This window comes from Peromyscus eremicus, chromosome 1, assembly GCF_949786415.1.
Source record: "Peromyscus eremicus chromosome 1, PerEre_H2_v1, whole genome shotgun sequence".
Taxonomy (NCBI): domain Eukaryota; kingdom Metazoa; phylum Chordata; class Mammalia; order Rodentia; family Cricetidae; genus Peromyscus; species Peromyscus eremicus.
This window is the reverse complement of record NC_081416.1, coordinates 51,110,543-51,126,618: the sequence shown is the minus strand read 5'-3', so window position 1 is coordinate 51,126,618 and position 16,076 is coordinate 51,110,543. Positions and strand designations below refer to the sequence as shown.

General features: G+C 51.1%; 1 pseudogene; it reads right to left on the bottom strand.

Annotated features, from left to right (window-relative positions):
* LOC131900564 (large ribosomal subunit protein uL16-like) overlaps positions 1 to 16,076 on the bottom strand; it is a 76,241-nt pseudogene that overhangs the window by 23,660 nt on the left and 36,505 nt on the right.

Sequence of the window (16,076 nt, the reverse complement as noted above, 5' to 3'; positions counted from 1 at the left end):
TTGAAAATCATATGAATTTTCCGATTCCCATAGGTGCCTTGTAGAACATCACTCCCATGGACTGTAAGGGTATCTTGCCCAAGCCCCTTTCCTATATGAATGTTTGTGGGGGCAAGAAGTAGAAATAGAATGGCCTGGCCTCTGCTGCACCTGGCAATGGATTCTTAGAACTGATAGTTATCCCCCATCTTCATCTACAGCACTACCAATAGGTCCAGGACGCGTTCAAGACACTTTTGCAGGCTGAGAGGTGCAGTCTCTGGTGAGACCACTAGGGGTCTCCACGCTCCACCAAATGGCTCCTTCCATGGTCCTAACAAGGGTTTGACTCCCAGCCGTCTTGGAGCACAGATAGCGACCAGAGTGGACCAGGGACTCCAGACCCTGGTCCCCCAGAGTGCCATCAGTCCTCTCTCCTATTCACAAGGGTCAGGTCACAGGTCATGATGAGGTCTAGCCTCTGAAGATGTCGAAGTTCAATGTAATGGTAAGATGTGTCAGGGAGTGGAGCGGAGGAGTCTCTACTGGTTGAATATCTACTAGGCACTAGGGACCAGTTGGTTTCCTTTCACTGTCAGAACCATAATCCTGCAGTTTAGACACTGAGCTCTGTCTTCTACACACCAGGGAGCAGCTGCTTGGGGAAGCATCGTGACAGGTTTGGTGGGGCTGGGATTCAGACGCCATTCTGCCCTGTTCCAAAGCCTATGTTCTTTCTGGGTCATCCTGCCACTCGGCATCACAGAGGACACTTTGGGTCCAGCTCCTGGAAAGACCAACTGTTCCCCACCTCCCACACTCAGTCACTCACAGACACCATCACACTTAGATACACACACACACACACACACACACACACACACACACACACCAGCCAGCTCAGCTCAGCTCAGTAGAACTCAGTCCTAGCCTCTCACACCAGGCTTTTGTGGAGCGGGTGAGCTATGAAGGGTTAGTATAGATGAGTTATTCTAATTTAACCATCTTCATGGCTTTTATTTTCTCCTCCTTGAGTGTACTCTGCACCGGGGGCCTGTCTTCCTGGTTCCTATGAGAACAGTGTTTTTTCTTGAATAGAGCTTGTTTATGGGTTTTGCCTGCTATTACAAAAGCAATCCCTGCTATTGGAGAAAACATAGAGACACCAAGAGAACAGAACCACCCCCGTCCCCACCCCCAGGGACAGCCCAGGCTAACACATGTGCACGGTCCTTCCCACCCTTTCCTCCTCTGCACACCCTCTGCTACCACAGGGCTCTGGAGTCCCTGTTCTGTTTAAGGTTGTTCTGGGTCATCATAGTGCATTATGACAGGGTCCTATGTACCCTTGGGCTTGCTCTCTTGGAGAGGGTACAGGATGATTTCACAGGCTCTGTTGTGGAACACTGTCCCCGGAGCACACTCATCAAAGCAGCTAGGACTGCTCACAAGAGACCTTCGGGACTTGCTCTGTTGAGACCAGGGAGCTGGCTCAGTGGGTAAAGCACTTTCTGCACAAGCGTGAGGTCCTGAGTTTGGGTCCCCAGCAGTCATATAAAAAGCCGGGTGTGGCTGCATGCATCTGGAACCACAGCCCTCGGAGGTAGAGACAGGAAGATTCCTAGCCTAGGCAACCAGTGAGCTCCAGTTTCAGTGAGAAACCCAGTCTCAAAAAATAAGGTGTGAAGAGTCTGGTAAGGTAGACAGCTCAGCGAGTACAGACATTTGCCACACAAGCCTAAGGACTTGAGTTCGAATCCCAGATACCACAGTGGAAGGAGAGAACCAACTCCTGAGAGCTGTCGTCTGTCCTCCACACGTCATAGTGTGCATACATACCACACCTGCACACACACTAATAATACATAAAGTTAAAAATAAGGTGGAGATACTGACTTCTGGTTTCCATATGCTTGCACACTGCCACACACACACACACACACACACACACACACACACACACACACAAAGGATTGGGCCTACAGACATTCCTTCATAGAAGAGGTGGGGAGGGTCACTAGACTCCACCTACTTGAGATTGCAGCTAAGCCTTCCCGAGCATCCCTACCCGCTGCATGCAATTCTGCCTGAGCTGCATGTGGTCTAGTAGGCTCATGTGGCAGAGGTTATGGAAGGGGGGGGAGGCAGTGTCTTACTTTGTGCTGATGAGACTTTTCAGTGATGTGACTGTTTGGGGGTGCCACCTACATTCCTACAAGTAAACCTTATAAGCTCCCCGTTGGAATCATTATATCAGTCAGTCACTGGTGACCTGTCTGGGGTGAGCAGCTGCTTGCTCACGTCCCTCTGGGAGAAGTTCATGCTGCAGGGTCATGTGCCTTAACCTCAAGGAGTCTGCTCTTTCATGCTGAGTGATGAATTGGGAAGGGAAGAAGGGAAGGGCCAGAGGCTATACACAGAGTTTTACCAGAATAATCTGGAGACCAGGACACAGGGCTGGGGAATCCTTAACTCAGCACAGACAAGCCCAGTATAAGAACCTGGGTATCTTGTCTCCTCACCAGATCCAGCTATGGACTCTGCAGGTATGTATGCTCAGACAGACCCTGCTGCCAGCCACAGCTTTGTAGCCATTGTCTTGCAATTATTATTATTATTATTATTATTATTATTATCATCGTTGTTGTTATTATTACTTTATATTTAAAAACACTGTGTGTGTGTGTGTGTGTGTGTACATGCACACCTGCGTGCACCTGCCACAGTGCATGTGTAGAAAGTCAGAGAACAACTTGTAGGGGCCAGCTTTCCCAGTGGATCCTGGGGATCCAATTAATGCCAGGGTTGGTGGCAAACACCTTTACCCTACTATGCCAACCTTACCGGCCTCACAGTTTTGGAGCTTTTAATCAGTTGCATGTGAGAGCCCTGCATTTCCTTTTGCATTGAGCTCTGCAAATTATGTAGCTGGCCTGTTCCTAATAATAATACCAATTACCGACAGAGCTTGCTGTACACTTGTCACCATGCATTTTTTTTCCCATATGGAATTCACCTGCCCCTCACAGCAGCCAGGTGTAAATTGCTTCTATTCATCTCAGCCAACCCACATGAGAAGGCGTGCCAGGCACCAGGTACTTCATGTATACTGGTGCCCCAAAGGCTCCCAGCAGGGTAAGAGGTGCCATGACCACCCCCGTTAGAGTCAGGAACTGAAGCCCAGGAGAAGTCACTCACCACAGTTTGCAGCTAGGGAGGGTTCCAGCTGCCATTTCAATCATCGCTTGTCACTCCTGTGCCTCCTATCACTGTGTGACAGCCAGCACAGGCCCTGCCTGGCTAGCCAGGGGCTGTCCCATGTGCTCTGCACCCCCACCTGCCCTGCCTCAGCCTCCATCCTGGCTGTGACGGGCACCCCACAGTGCCTGGGAGGGCACGTACCTCTGCCGATGCTGTCAGCTTCCATTACTGCTACCTCCTGATGTGACAGCCGCTGCACCAGGTCACCTCCCAGGCCCAGGTGTCCAATCTGCACCCCCGCCACCACCCTGCCCCTGCACAGAGCCTTGAGACCAGAAGGTGTCACTTTCCATCTTTTCCTCGTGGTGCTGAGCTCATGAGACTACAACTCCTGGGACCAGGTTCATCAGTGATGGTTACTGCTGAGATGACAGCCCCGGGGGAGTCAGGGTGGCTGAAAGCCAGTCCACAGGGATCCTCATGTGCTCAGGCTGGCTTGTGCAGATTCTTGTCTGAAAATGGGGAGAAGAGACTGGGCTCAGCAATTAAGAATTCGAGATCTGGGCATGCATAACCCTAAATTCAAATCCTAGGTCCAGCACCTAATAGTCATATGGTGCTGTCCCCTGGAGAAGACAAAAGAACAAAAAACACAGGCGCCTGGATGAGGACCTCAGCCCCGACAGAGAACCTCAAGTTCAAATGACAACTTGGGCACTTACTACAAGTGGGACATTGTACGAGTCTTCAACCATCCCAAGACTTACCCTCTGCCAACCTCCTAGGTCTCTGTGGGGACTGAGCAATCTTATGGCTGCGAAATCCTTCTTTGGTGCTCCATTATGACAAAATATGACTGCATAGGATAACTCCTATTGCCCCAGCAGATTAGGTGCCCTACTGGGAGGATTATAGACAGGGCAGACAGCTAAAGAGAAGGCCAAGTTCAAGGCCATGTTCCCACAGTCCCGGGAATTTGTAGCTGAGGCCTAGGGTGGCTGGACACCAGGCCCATGACTGAGGATCAGGAGCTAAGGCACCAGGAAGCTCTTGACAGGCATATAAAACAGTTTATTCAAAGCCATGGAGTAGGCCAAGCCCCACCCTCCCCCATCAGCCTAGGCTCTCTACCAGCCTCTCTACCCTCCTGGTGTGGGAGGGGTGGAGCTCTGGTGTCAGGCCTCTGTCCCCAACTCTTTGCAAGTCCCTTCTCCTCCATTGACCCAGCTCCCAGCCCTCCCCCCATCCACCACCCTCATGAGCCCCTGAGGAGCTGGCTAACACACTCATTGAGATGCTGCAGTAGAGGTGGGTCCTGGGAGGACTTTTCTAAGCAGCTCCAAAGGATGCGGGGTCACACTCTGAGTAGCCAGCATCCAAAAACACCACAAAAATGCAGGTCTTGAAAATTAATCCTAATTTGGGATGTTGGGTTCTTAGCCTGATCTGACTAGGGGTAGACTTTGATGGCCTGTCTGAGAGAAAATTACCCACAGAGGTCACAGGGAATCCTCACTAAAGGCTCAGGATTTGGTTTTACTCCTAACGGCAAAAAACAGGGTGAGGGTCCCATCAGCTTGGGTGACAAGTCACTGATTCCCAAACCTGACCCAGTACGCCACATGCCCCAGAACTACGTGAAGATTAAAATGTATAGACTTCGCGTCCCAGAAGACAGATAGTGTAGGACTCCCTTAGAGGAGGCAGAAAGTAGTCTCTTACAGACACTGAGACAGAAGGGTGGGGGCCAAAGGCAGGAAAGGGGATGGGAAGATGGGAGGCTCTGTGCAGCAGGTGCAGAGGTTCAGCTTTGCACTGTAGGAAAGCTCCAGAGACCTGATGCACAATTGAATCTGTTTACTACTGAACTGAACACAAAAACAAGGACCAGCCAGACAGCAAGTGCCACGGATTGTATGACTTCAGTTCAGTCCCAGGACCCACACGGAGGAAGGAGAGAACCAACTGCTAAAAGCTGCCCTCCAATCTTCATCCACACCACGGCATGCCTGTGCCCACATACACTCGGACACTCACCCACCCCATGCACAAATTAAATAAATGTGTAAAAAACAGCTGCTGGGTGTAGGAGCACCCGCCTTAACCCCAGCACTTGTGAGGCAGAGCTAGTGGATCTCGGTGAGTCTGAGGCCAGCCAGAGCAACACAGCGAGACCCTATCTCAAAACAAAACAAAAAGCAGTTAAAATTGAAGCTGGGGATACATCTCAGTTGGTAGAATGCTTGCCTATCGTGCACAAGGGCCTAGGTTCAATCCCCGGCATTACATAAATCAAGCGTGCTGCATATCTGGAGAAGCAAGAGGATCAGAAGTTCAAGGTCATCTTTGAATGCGTAAAAAAAGCCAGCCTGAGCAGATGAGACATAGTGGTGGTTCTGGTTTGCAGTTCTTGCACTTGGGAAGATCTCTTACTCAAGGCCAGTCTGGGCGACAGAGCAAGGCCTTGACTCTCAAGGAGGGAGGTGGGGCTAAGATGATAAATTTTACATTATGACTTTTTTGTGCACTTAAAACATTCTTTAAAAATCCTGCCCCTGGCACCTGAAAGCCTATTACACACATCTGAGAAATCTGATTTTTATTCGCCTGGTTGGGGGTGGGAGGTGGGGAGTCAGACACGACTTCTGTGCAGGGCCAGGCTCACATCAAGCAAAGGCTGTGCCATGAGAAGTCCTCCCCTCCCCCTCCCCTTCCAGCCTCCCTGCCTAGCGATCACAGAAGCCCTGTGCCCTCACCCTGCCTCTGCCAGCCGCCTTGGTGAACTTCTAAAGCACAAATCCCATGCAGGCACGCAGCCCTGCAGCTCCATGAAAACCGTACCAGCCTCCTGCTGTCCTTTGTAAAACAGAAGAAGCAACTTCAGCAGAGCCTGTGCAGGGAGGGATGGAAACCCGCTGGGCCAGGGAGCCTTGGGTATGGGCAGAGGTCCCACCAAAGTCCCAGCCCAGGAGATAGAACAGAACTGGGGTGAGAGATGCTTCCAAAGGAGACAGGTGTTTGGAGCTGAGCCTTGGAAAAGGAGGTAGTGTTGGCCAGAGCCCTGGGAGAGGCAAGAGGAGGTAGGACCCAGGGTAAGGGACAGAAGGGCAAGGACACCGGAGGTACACCTCACAGGTGATGAGCAGGAAAGCCGCAATGGAGAGGTCAGAGGGAGAGGGAGGGAGAGCATACAGAAGAGAAAAAGCCAGTTTGACTGGCTAGGGACGGGGAACTCGCAGGGCTGTCTGTCTTTCCACCCCCAAGGTGGCGTCAGGCCTGGAATCCGGTTGCAGGCTCCAGGTTGCCCTCATTGTTTTCCCTACTCCTGAGTGGGGGTTTTAGGGAAGGTGATCTTGTACCCAGGTACCCCCACACACACACACATCTAGTCTATCTCAGCCCACCTCCCAGGGCTCTGTTCCTCTCCTGCCAGCCTATGGATCATGCCTCCTCTCCACTATCCAGTCAGACTGTCTGTCTATAGGTTTACCTATAGACACTCATAATAGGTGTTTAGTAAAAGCTGGTGGGCCATAGCATGCATAGGTCTCAGAGGGCATCCCCTGCAGATCCTTGGACGCTGCCTCCACTAGGGCCTCTGGATCTCCCTAGGACATCAGAGATGAGTTCAAGGGTCACTGTAAGAGAGGCCCATCCTAAGGGAGGGGAGAACTGCAGTTACAGTCTCATCTCCAGTCACCCCCAAAGGAACACAGGGCCGAATACAAAGAGCTCCCAGGCAATCTCTGCAGCAGGTCCAGTCAGAAGCCCTCAGGCTGCATCACCCATTGTCAGCTTTGACAGCACAAAGGAACCCAAACCTGTTTCCATACCCAACAAGCATTTCAGAAAGTTCCCTTCCACCCAGAGGTATCAAACCTCTTTTACATCTACTGGCACACGCAGGGAGGCCTCTTCTCCCCACCCACATCCAAATACACAGCTTTCACCTAGGGTCCAGGCAGCATAGGAGCCAGAGCTCCTGGAGGACCTTGACTTCTTCCCAGAGGCCAGTGTCTTGCGGCCCCGACCACGGGGCCATCATGGTGTAGCTCATATGCAATGCTGCTGTTTTTCAGGATTAGGGAAAGCAGAGATATCCCTGTGAACACTGACAAAGAACTCACAGCAAATTGTTGTTGGCAGAAAGGTTAATTGGATACAGTTATAAGCTTGTTCCTGGGACAGGTATGTTAATAAGAGCCAAAACTTCTGAGAATGCCCAGAGCTGGAGGGAGAGATTAATATGCCAGAATCCAAGGTCGCAGTGAAACAGCACCCAGAGAGCTCTCAGCAACAACTCAGAAGCCCTGTCTCCTTCCTCCTCACTATCAGCTCCCTGTGGTCCCCAACAAGTCCCTGCCCCCTGCAGACCTGGGAAACACCATTGTGCAAGGCTGGTCTCCTGAGTCTCCCAATGGAAGCCTTGGTGTGGTGCTGTGGGGGATATCATCTCAGTTTGGGAGATTGAGGAAACTGAGGTTTGCTGAATGAGATGAAATTTGTCTCAGTTGGCAGTGAGTGATAGGCCCAGCCATGACCCTGACTTCAGACTCAGAGACATTCTAGTCTGGACCACAGGATGGTCAGGAAGACATTCTCTTGGTGTCCGCTAGGGGGCGCCCCACACCGGTTCTCCCTGTTGGTACCAATGCCTTTAGGACCCTCAGCCAGACTGGCTTTCAGTGGTCTCTAAGCTAGGTGGGTTGGGCACTGCCAGCCCTTGGGACCATGTCCAGAGGCACAGCAATCCTTCCCTTCAACTTCTGAGGGTCAAGGAAGGGGGCTCTGAAATCCACAGGAACCTGGGGGCCTATTATCCCTGTCCTCGGGTCTCTTGGAAACCCCAATGTGTTAGGTCAGAATGGAGTCAGCTATAAATGGCAGAAGCTCAGAAAAGACTGGTAACTTACTTGAGGTCACAGAGCAGGACTGTGGGGTTCTGACCTGCAGGGGCAGGAGGGTGCTGGTCCCCGGTCCTGCAAGCCACAGTGATGGCAGAGAATGAAGTCCTGCACAGGATGCTCCAGCTGTCTGTCAGAGATGACGGGCTGAGGGGCAAAGCAAGGGGCAAGCAGCTAGCAGGGTGAGCGTGGTAAGGGTCTCCCCGGTGTGGGAGCCGATCTCCGGGGGATCGGCATGGTGAGGGGGGCACAGGACTGTCTTGGAAAATCCCAGCTTTCCCAGGCAGGTGACAGAACCCGCTCTCCCAGCCAGGCCCAGCAACGTGGAGGCCAGAGCCACCTGACTCTAACTATAAATAGAGAGATGACGGAAGGCTCCGGAAGCCCAAGGGAGGCCCGAGAAAGGGAGTCGATTCTCCCTAGAGACTGAGGAAGACACACACGAGGCATCCTCCTGCAGTGGGCCTTCAAGGTCAGCTCGGAGTCCCGCAGAAGGCTGAGGAGGGGAGTCTTGGCAGGCACTGGCCCAGAGGGTGGGGCAGAGGTGCGCAGAGCTGTGGCAGACGGCAGGTCCCAAAGGCCAAGGGCTTTGGAGGCCGGAGGGGAGGCTCTGTGCTGCGTGCAGAGTCTGCTCATACAGCAGTCTGGCATCGTGTTGAACTGGACTAACGTCCAAGAACGAGAAAGGCGTAAGAACAAAGAGTGAGTGATTCAAGGCCGCTGGGGGCACGGTGCCAGGAAACACACAGCCAGCCTTCCCGTGGAACAGGAGCAGATTATGGGATTCCGGAGGTTGCCAGCTGTCTCCAAGCATGTTTCTCACTGAACTCCTGACGCCTGGCTGGGCACGAAGTCACCTGAAATGAAGACTGTATCTTCCAGATTTCCCTTTAAGATATCTACAGTTCTTCTGTGGGATAGAAAGCTCTTTTCATCTCTTCTTTGCTGGTTGTAATATGCACATGCTTATTGGAGCTGGGGCGGCCATTTGTGACCGTGTAGAAGCCACATGTAAGATGACTAAGAAACAAGTGGTAATGTAGGCACCACCGTGGGACTGCCATACCAGCCCCGGAGCAGATACCTCCACATTTGGTTTACTTGGGAGGAAAAAAGAAGCCCGCAGTATTCCCACTATTGTAGCTTTGGGGTTTTTCTTTCTCCTGTAGATGAACGTATCCTGAGTACACACAGGTTGTTCGTGAACCTCTCAAGAGCCCATATATATGGGGATTCTGTTCCTAGGCCATTTTACACCTAATAAACACCACAGACATGCTATGTGATTCCACACAAGAAATTAGCAGGCATTGATCCTTTCCAGAATCTTCTCTTGGGAAGTATCAGTGGAAGCCTGACCATGTGGCATGGTTGATGCGGAGAGAACTCTGTACCAGGGCAGTCTTCCCTCCAGGCAGTCTTGTCTTTCTACTCCAGAAGTTAGCACCCTGGGATCACCAGGGTTCCTGAAATTGTGTATTCCAGGCTAGCTGGCCATGAGCTGCCAGCTGATTCTCCTGTCTCTGCCATCTATCTCTGCTGGGATTACAGCGTTGAGCCACCACATCCAAGGTTTTACATAGATTCCCAAGGATTAAACTCAGTGTCATCAGTCCCTGACAGCAAGGGCATTCACTCCCTGAGCCATCTCCCTGCACCCCGTTGGTTCCTTCTGTTCCCCTCCCTGAGTGGGTGGGATTGAATGATCACCCTATGACAATACCAATCATGAAAGCCACCGTGTAATGAAGACCCCAGGGCACCCCTTGCAGTACCCAGATTTCCATGAGGGGACTGTGAACACGTCTCTTCCCCTTGGCTAGGATGGAAACCTAGATTCTGCCATTCACAGGAACAACTTTTCACTGTGTCACCCAGGGATGTGCTGTTCAAGGCCAGTGCATCAGTGATCCCTATGCATCAGGTTCACTGGAGAGTGAGCAAGAGAAGGAGCAGGAGGCAGCTGAGAAAACATTTCCCTGTGGCTTGGGCTGTCTCTCTCTTACATTTATTTGCCTTTGTTGAGGTCACAGGACCTTCAGGGAGGGCTAGGTAAGGGCATTCTCAGGGGGCTTCAGGGGCTGTGCAAGCCCCAGGCTCACACCTCCCTTCCCAACATCCATCCTCCAGTCGGCATTACATCCCAGGCCTGGGGGAACGAGTTACAGAGGTGAGGCAGAGGGAGCATGCATGCTGCAGGGTGAGCAAACACGGATTCAGACTGCCCGGATGGGAGCCCCACTCCCCCACCAGTTCTGAGAGCCCCGGTGCTCTGACCTGGCCGGACCTCCCAGTCACGGTGGCATCTCCTAAGGCACTGTGAGCAAGAGGTGACTCAACATGCGTCAGATTTTAGGACAGTTGCGTGGTGCCCGAAACCGGCCCACGACACATGAGCTGCCTGTACGTCATCAGCATCATGAGCACACCACTGCAGGGGAGTAACTTCACTGAAACTCAGAGCACCCACAAGCCTCTTCAAGAAGGACATGACCAGGAGGAGTGTGTGGCTTCTCACTTCCTACTTTGTGAAAGAACACTCTCCTGATGTATCACCTCCCACTCCCGAAAGGGGCTTGGTGACTCTAACTCAAGGGAGGTGTCTGCATCCTGCTCAGGGTCAGAGGTGGGCCAGGGCTTTGGGGCGTAGACTCTGCCCAGGCTGAATTTGACATCTGCCTAACATGTGCCGGTTCCTTTGGCTATGAGACAGGCTGGTGCAAGCGCCTGCCTGCAGGTTTAAACTTGACTCCATGGAGCTGGAGTCAGTCTGGAGTTGGTGGCAAGGGATACCTGGGGCCAGGGCAGTGCAGGGGCAGGAGCTTCCCAGGACTGGCCAATGGATGCCCCTGAAGGCTGGCACCCAGCCGTTCCCTACATGGGGGTGATGTGCCCCAGCTCCTGCCACCACTGAGTGTGGCTTTATCCCGGCACTGAATGAGAAGCTATTGCCCATGATAGTTCAGGATGGGAGAGCTGGTTCTACTGCCTATCTCTTTCCATCTGCCTCCTGCCCCAGCAGGGTGGCTCTACTGCCCAGTCCTGCCTATGAGGAACCAAGACCTGAGACCAGGTTGGGCCCGCCTGATCCCAGAATCCCTACCTGACCCCACCGTGCCTAGATGAAGCCACTGCCAATACCTGGGGTGCAGAGGCACACATTCACTCTGTCTTCCCAGTTCCCTCCAGCTGTGTCCTCTTTTTCACTTTTTACAAAGATTTGGTGACTTTGAATCCCCGTGAGTCACAGAAGCAACAAGTGAGGTGTCTCTAGAACTCTTGGAGCTGGGGGGCGGGGGGCGCCACAGCGGCAGCAGCGTGTGACTCTTCTGCAGCCAGGGAGCCTGCAGGCAGGGTGTGAAGGCAGCTGGAGGGCTTCCTGGAGTGGGCAGCTCTGAGCAGCCCCAGAAGAAGGTCAGCTCCCCCTAGGCGCGACAGGAAGGTCCTGCACCTGCCGAAAATGGAGGCCACATTTGCTGCCAGCTGGCTGGTGACCTGGGGCCGGGCAATTCTTCTGCCTCTGCCTGTGTGTCCCTGTGTAAAGCAGAGTCACTGCAGGACTGGAGATGTGACTCGGTTGGTAGAGTGCTTGCAGAGCCTTGGGTTCAATCCCCAACACCATATAAACTGGGTGTAGAGGTCCTGTAATCTTAGCACACAGGAGGTAGAGGCAGGAGGATCAGAAGTTCAAGCTGTATAGTGAGTGAAGACCAGGTTGGGCTGCATTAGATCCTGGAAAAAGAGAGAATCGGGGGGATTACTATAGGAGTAGGGCTTCGTGGATGAGCACTGGATGAGGAGTCTAGACCCCTAGGTCCTACTGCAGGGCTAACCTGGCATGGAGCTTGGATGGGCATCACGACCGGCCCCACCAGTGTTTGCCTGGTGCTCTATGCGTTATCTGTGATCTCTTACTGAAACCTCACAACCACTTTACTCGGCTGGTGCACTGTGTTCAGATGAAGAAACGTGTCCAGAGAGGTTGGCTGACCGGCCAGAGGCTCCACAGCGTGTAGTGTAGCCTCAAGTGGTAGTCCAGAGTCTGGGAGCATGGCGGGGATCCAGGATCCTGGGTCGCTCACACTCTGCCCCCTTCTCCCCTCCACCTTCTTTTTCTCCCAGGCTTCCAGTCACGGTCGCAGTGCCATTCTGTTCCCTGGTGCTTTGTGGCCCCAGCTGCCGTTTACGTCGGGGAGCGTCCCCCCTGGAACTCGGTGCCCTCACTGGCCTCTGCTGTACCCTGACCCATCCCCAGGCTGGTGAGAAGACCCTCTAAGAGGGGGTCTGGCTCTCTCTTCCCTAAGGACAGGGGACTGGAGAGGGAGGAGTTTCATCCCCTGTGCCCAGGCTCTGTTGGCTAAATTTAGGTGCTGGGATGCAGAAGGAAGATGGTAATTAAGGGGTGTTCTGTCACTTTCCTATTGCCTCTCACATCCCTTGAGCAGTCACATGCCACTTGCCACTCGGGAAAAGAGGGAGGAGGCTTGGGTGGCCCCGAAGAGAAGGAATGGACGAATGGACAGCTGGGTTTGGGGGCAGGGGTGTCCAGACCCGAGGGCTTCACACTCTGAGGCGCAGGGGCTGCCTGGGCTGTATAGTGTCCTGGGGCCCTGGGACCCCGCAGGAAAGGTTACAGAGCACAGTTTTCCACAACACACCCCAAGGGCTTCCTCCAATTAGCACTGTTCACAATCCCTAACTTAGTGCCATAACCCTCGAGAGCTCTACCCCAGGGAAAGGGGCCAGCTATCCATGGTGGGGAAACTGAGTTTCACAGGTGTGCACAGCTGAGGCCTGGGGAGACGTGTGTGGACCACACAAGCTGGTCAGACCTTAGCCACGGCCTCTTTGAGTCTGGCCCAAACATGGTCATATATCACTCTGTAAGAGAGACGCTAGCGGAAGTATTGTAGAAGAGAGGCGATAGCAGGACCCTGGAACACAGCAGCTACCTTGCGGGGTGGTGGTGGTGGTGGTTGTAAAGTAATTAAATTGATTAATTTATTCTATGTGGGGAGCATGTGCTGGAGGCTGACTCTGTGTATCTTCTTCAGTTGTTGCCTAAGTTTGTTTTAAGATTTATTTTTTAAATTTATTTTTATTTCTTTGTGTGTGTGTGTGAGAGAGAGAGAGAGACAGAGACAGAGACAGAGACAGAGACAGAGACAGACAGAGAGAACAGAGCAAGTACTCTTAACTGCTGAGCCATCTCTCCAGCTCCTCACCTGATTTTTTGGTGATGGAGCTCACTGATTGGCAAGACTCCTTGGCCAGCAAACCCCAGTGCCCTCCTGTCTGCCTCCACAGCACTAGGATCACAAATACACACCACAGCTTCCACATGGGTGGTAAGTTTCGAACTCAGGTCCTCATGCTTGTATGGCAAGCGCCTCTTGACTAAGCCATCTCCCCAGGTCCCTGTGGTTTCTAAAGCACGGTCTCAGGTATCCCAGGCTGGCCTCAAATTCCATATATAACTGAAGATGGCCCTGGATTCCTGACCCTCCTGCCTTCCACCTCCCAAGTTCAGGGGTTATAGGTTATATCACAATGCCTGATTCATGAGGTGGTGGGGATCAAACCCAGGGCTTTACGCGTGCTAGACAAGGACACCTATCAAGTCCCTCTGTAAAGCAGGTAAGTGTGGCTACCCAAAGGGCGCAGGCTGCCTGCAAAGCCAGCTGGAGGTATCCGTGCTGGGGTCTTCCTGCCTGCCGCTTTATCCCTGGCAGCATGAAATGCAGACCTGAATCACCCAATTAAAAAATGGGCAAGGATTTGAATACACATTTCTCCAAAGATCTGCAAATGGCCAATAAACACATGCAAAGCTACTTCGCTACACAACTCACCAGGGAAATGCAAATCAGAGCCACAATGAGAAGCCACTTCACACCCGCTAGGGTGGCTGGATTATAAAGCCAGGCAGGCAATAGCAAGTGCTGGCAAGTGTGGGAAGGGATTAGAACTTCTGTGCCCCGCGGTGGGAACGTAAGCGGCGGCATGGTTGCTTTGGAAAACCCACTCAGCAGCTCCTCAGACAATAAACCATAGAATTACCAGATGCCTCAATAATGTCACTCCCAGGTACATGCCCCAGGGAACTGAAAACAAGAGTTGCATGGGAGTGTTCTTAGGCATAAACTAAAATGGAAATGCTTTAAAGGTCTCTTATATGATGAATGGCTGTGGCCACACAGTGGAATATTATTCAGCAATGAAAAGGAGAGAAGCATTGATACACGCTACGAAATGAAAGAGCTTGGAAAACGTCGTGCCAAGCAAAAGAAAAGGCAAATGGCCACACGGCATGTGAGCCTCTGTACTGCCCAGGCAAATGTATGCAAGCAGGAAGCACACTTGAGAATTTTAGAAGACAAGGAACAACTGCTCATGGAGGGCAACAAGATTTAAACGGTATTAATGGTGATTAAAGCAAGGCTGGAAATATATTTTAAAAAATGAAGCGTACACGTTAGAAGGGTGAGCACTTAAAAAAATCTTAAATTTTATTTGTGTGTGTGTGTGTGTACGCGCACATGTGTGTGTGTGTGTGTGTGTGTGTGTGCAGGTGCCCGAGCAGATCAGAATGGGTAGTCAGATGCCTTGGAGCTGGAGTCACAGGCATTTGTGAGTTGCCCAATGTGGGTACTGGGATCCGAACCCGGGTCCTCCACAAGAGCTGTACACGCTCTAAATTACTGAGCCATCCCTCCAGCTTCTAGATGGGGCTTGGTAGAATGTAAATTACGTATCAATGAAGCTATTTTTTTTTTTAAATCCAGACCAGCGTCTGAAATTTTTGGGACTGCAGATGAAGACCCACATACCATATGCCTAAATATTCCCAAACCCAACAAGCTGTTAAATAAAATATGTTCTCTTCTCCTACCTCGACATACACACCTTCACAGTGGCAAAACAGGAGTGTGTGTAAGGCCTTGGTTTTTAAATGCTTGGAAACTGTTGTTTGGGTAGCCCACTGACAGGGACGGCTGTGTTTAGACAAGTGATAGTGTGATACATAATTCATAAATTTTTATTTTATTTCATAAAGTGTCCACATCTTCATTTCACCAAAAATGACTAATTTCAGTGATGGTAGTGATCAAAAGAAATAGAGTTTGCCAAAATATAAACTGAGGGGCTGGAGGAAGGGCTCAGTGCTGGGGTGCTTCCCTTGCATTCTGAAGGTTCTGGGTTCGATTTCTAATAACTACAAAAATAATCAAAGACAAATTAGAGTGAATGAAATTTTTAAAGACTTATTTAGTGAATGTATGTGTACCTGCAGGAGTTTATGTGTGCCATGTGTGTGTGGGTACCTGAGGAGACTAGAAAAGGGAGTCAGACTCCTTAGAACTAGAGTTCCAGGCTGTTGTGAGCCATCACATGGGTGCTGGGAACCAAACCCAGGTCCTCTGCAAAAAATGGTAAGTATTTTTTAATCACTGAGCCATCTCTCCAGCAAATGAAATTTTAAAGTATTGTCCCTCCAAAGATACTTTTTCTAACATTCAGAAATTATTCATTGAAACAAAGAGGTAAAATAGAAATTATAATTAATGTGATAGTTGAAATCCTCGTTTGAAGTCAAATCTGAATGAGTAGTTTTTTGAAATTTTACTAAAATCCTGTTAACCATTAAAAAAAAAAAAATGATTAGCAATTGTAGTGTTCGGCACCCAGAAGCAGTAAAAAAAAAAAAATCAGCATCGTATTTCATGCATATTATATCTAAATTTATATGTACAAATATAAGAGTAGTATGAATTGTTTAAACATTGCAAAAGGTCCCTCAGCCGCAGCGGGCATCATTGTGGATATTGCATCAATTCACAAGGATTTCTGGAACCAAGAGCTAGTGCACCAAGAAAAGCAGGGAAAGAGACCCCTCTGAGAAAAGACTTGGGTCTGCAAGAATGCACAGGGTTCTTGCTTTCTACAGAGGGCCAAACAGGTCCCCTTAATGTGTTAGCTTTCAGTTACTAT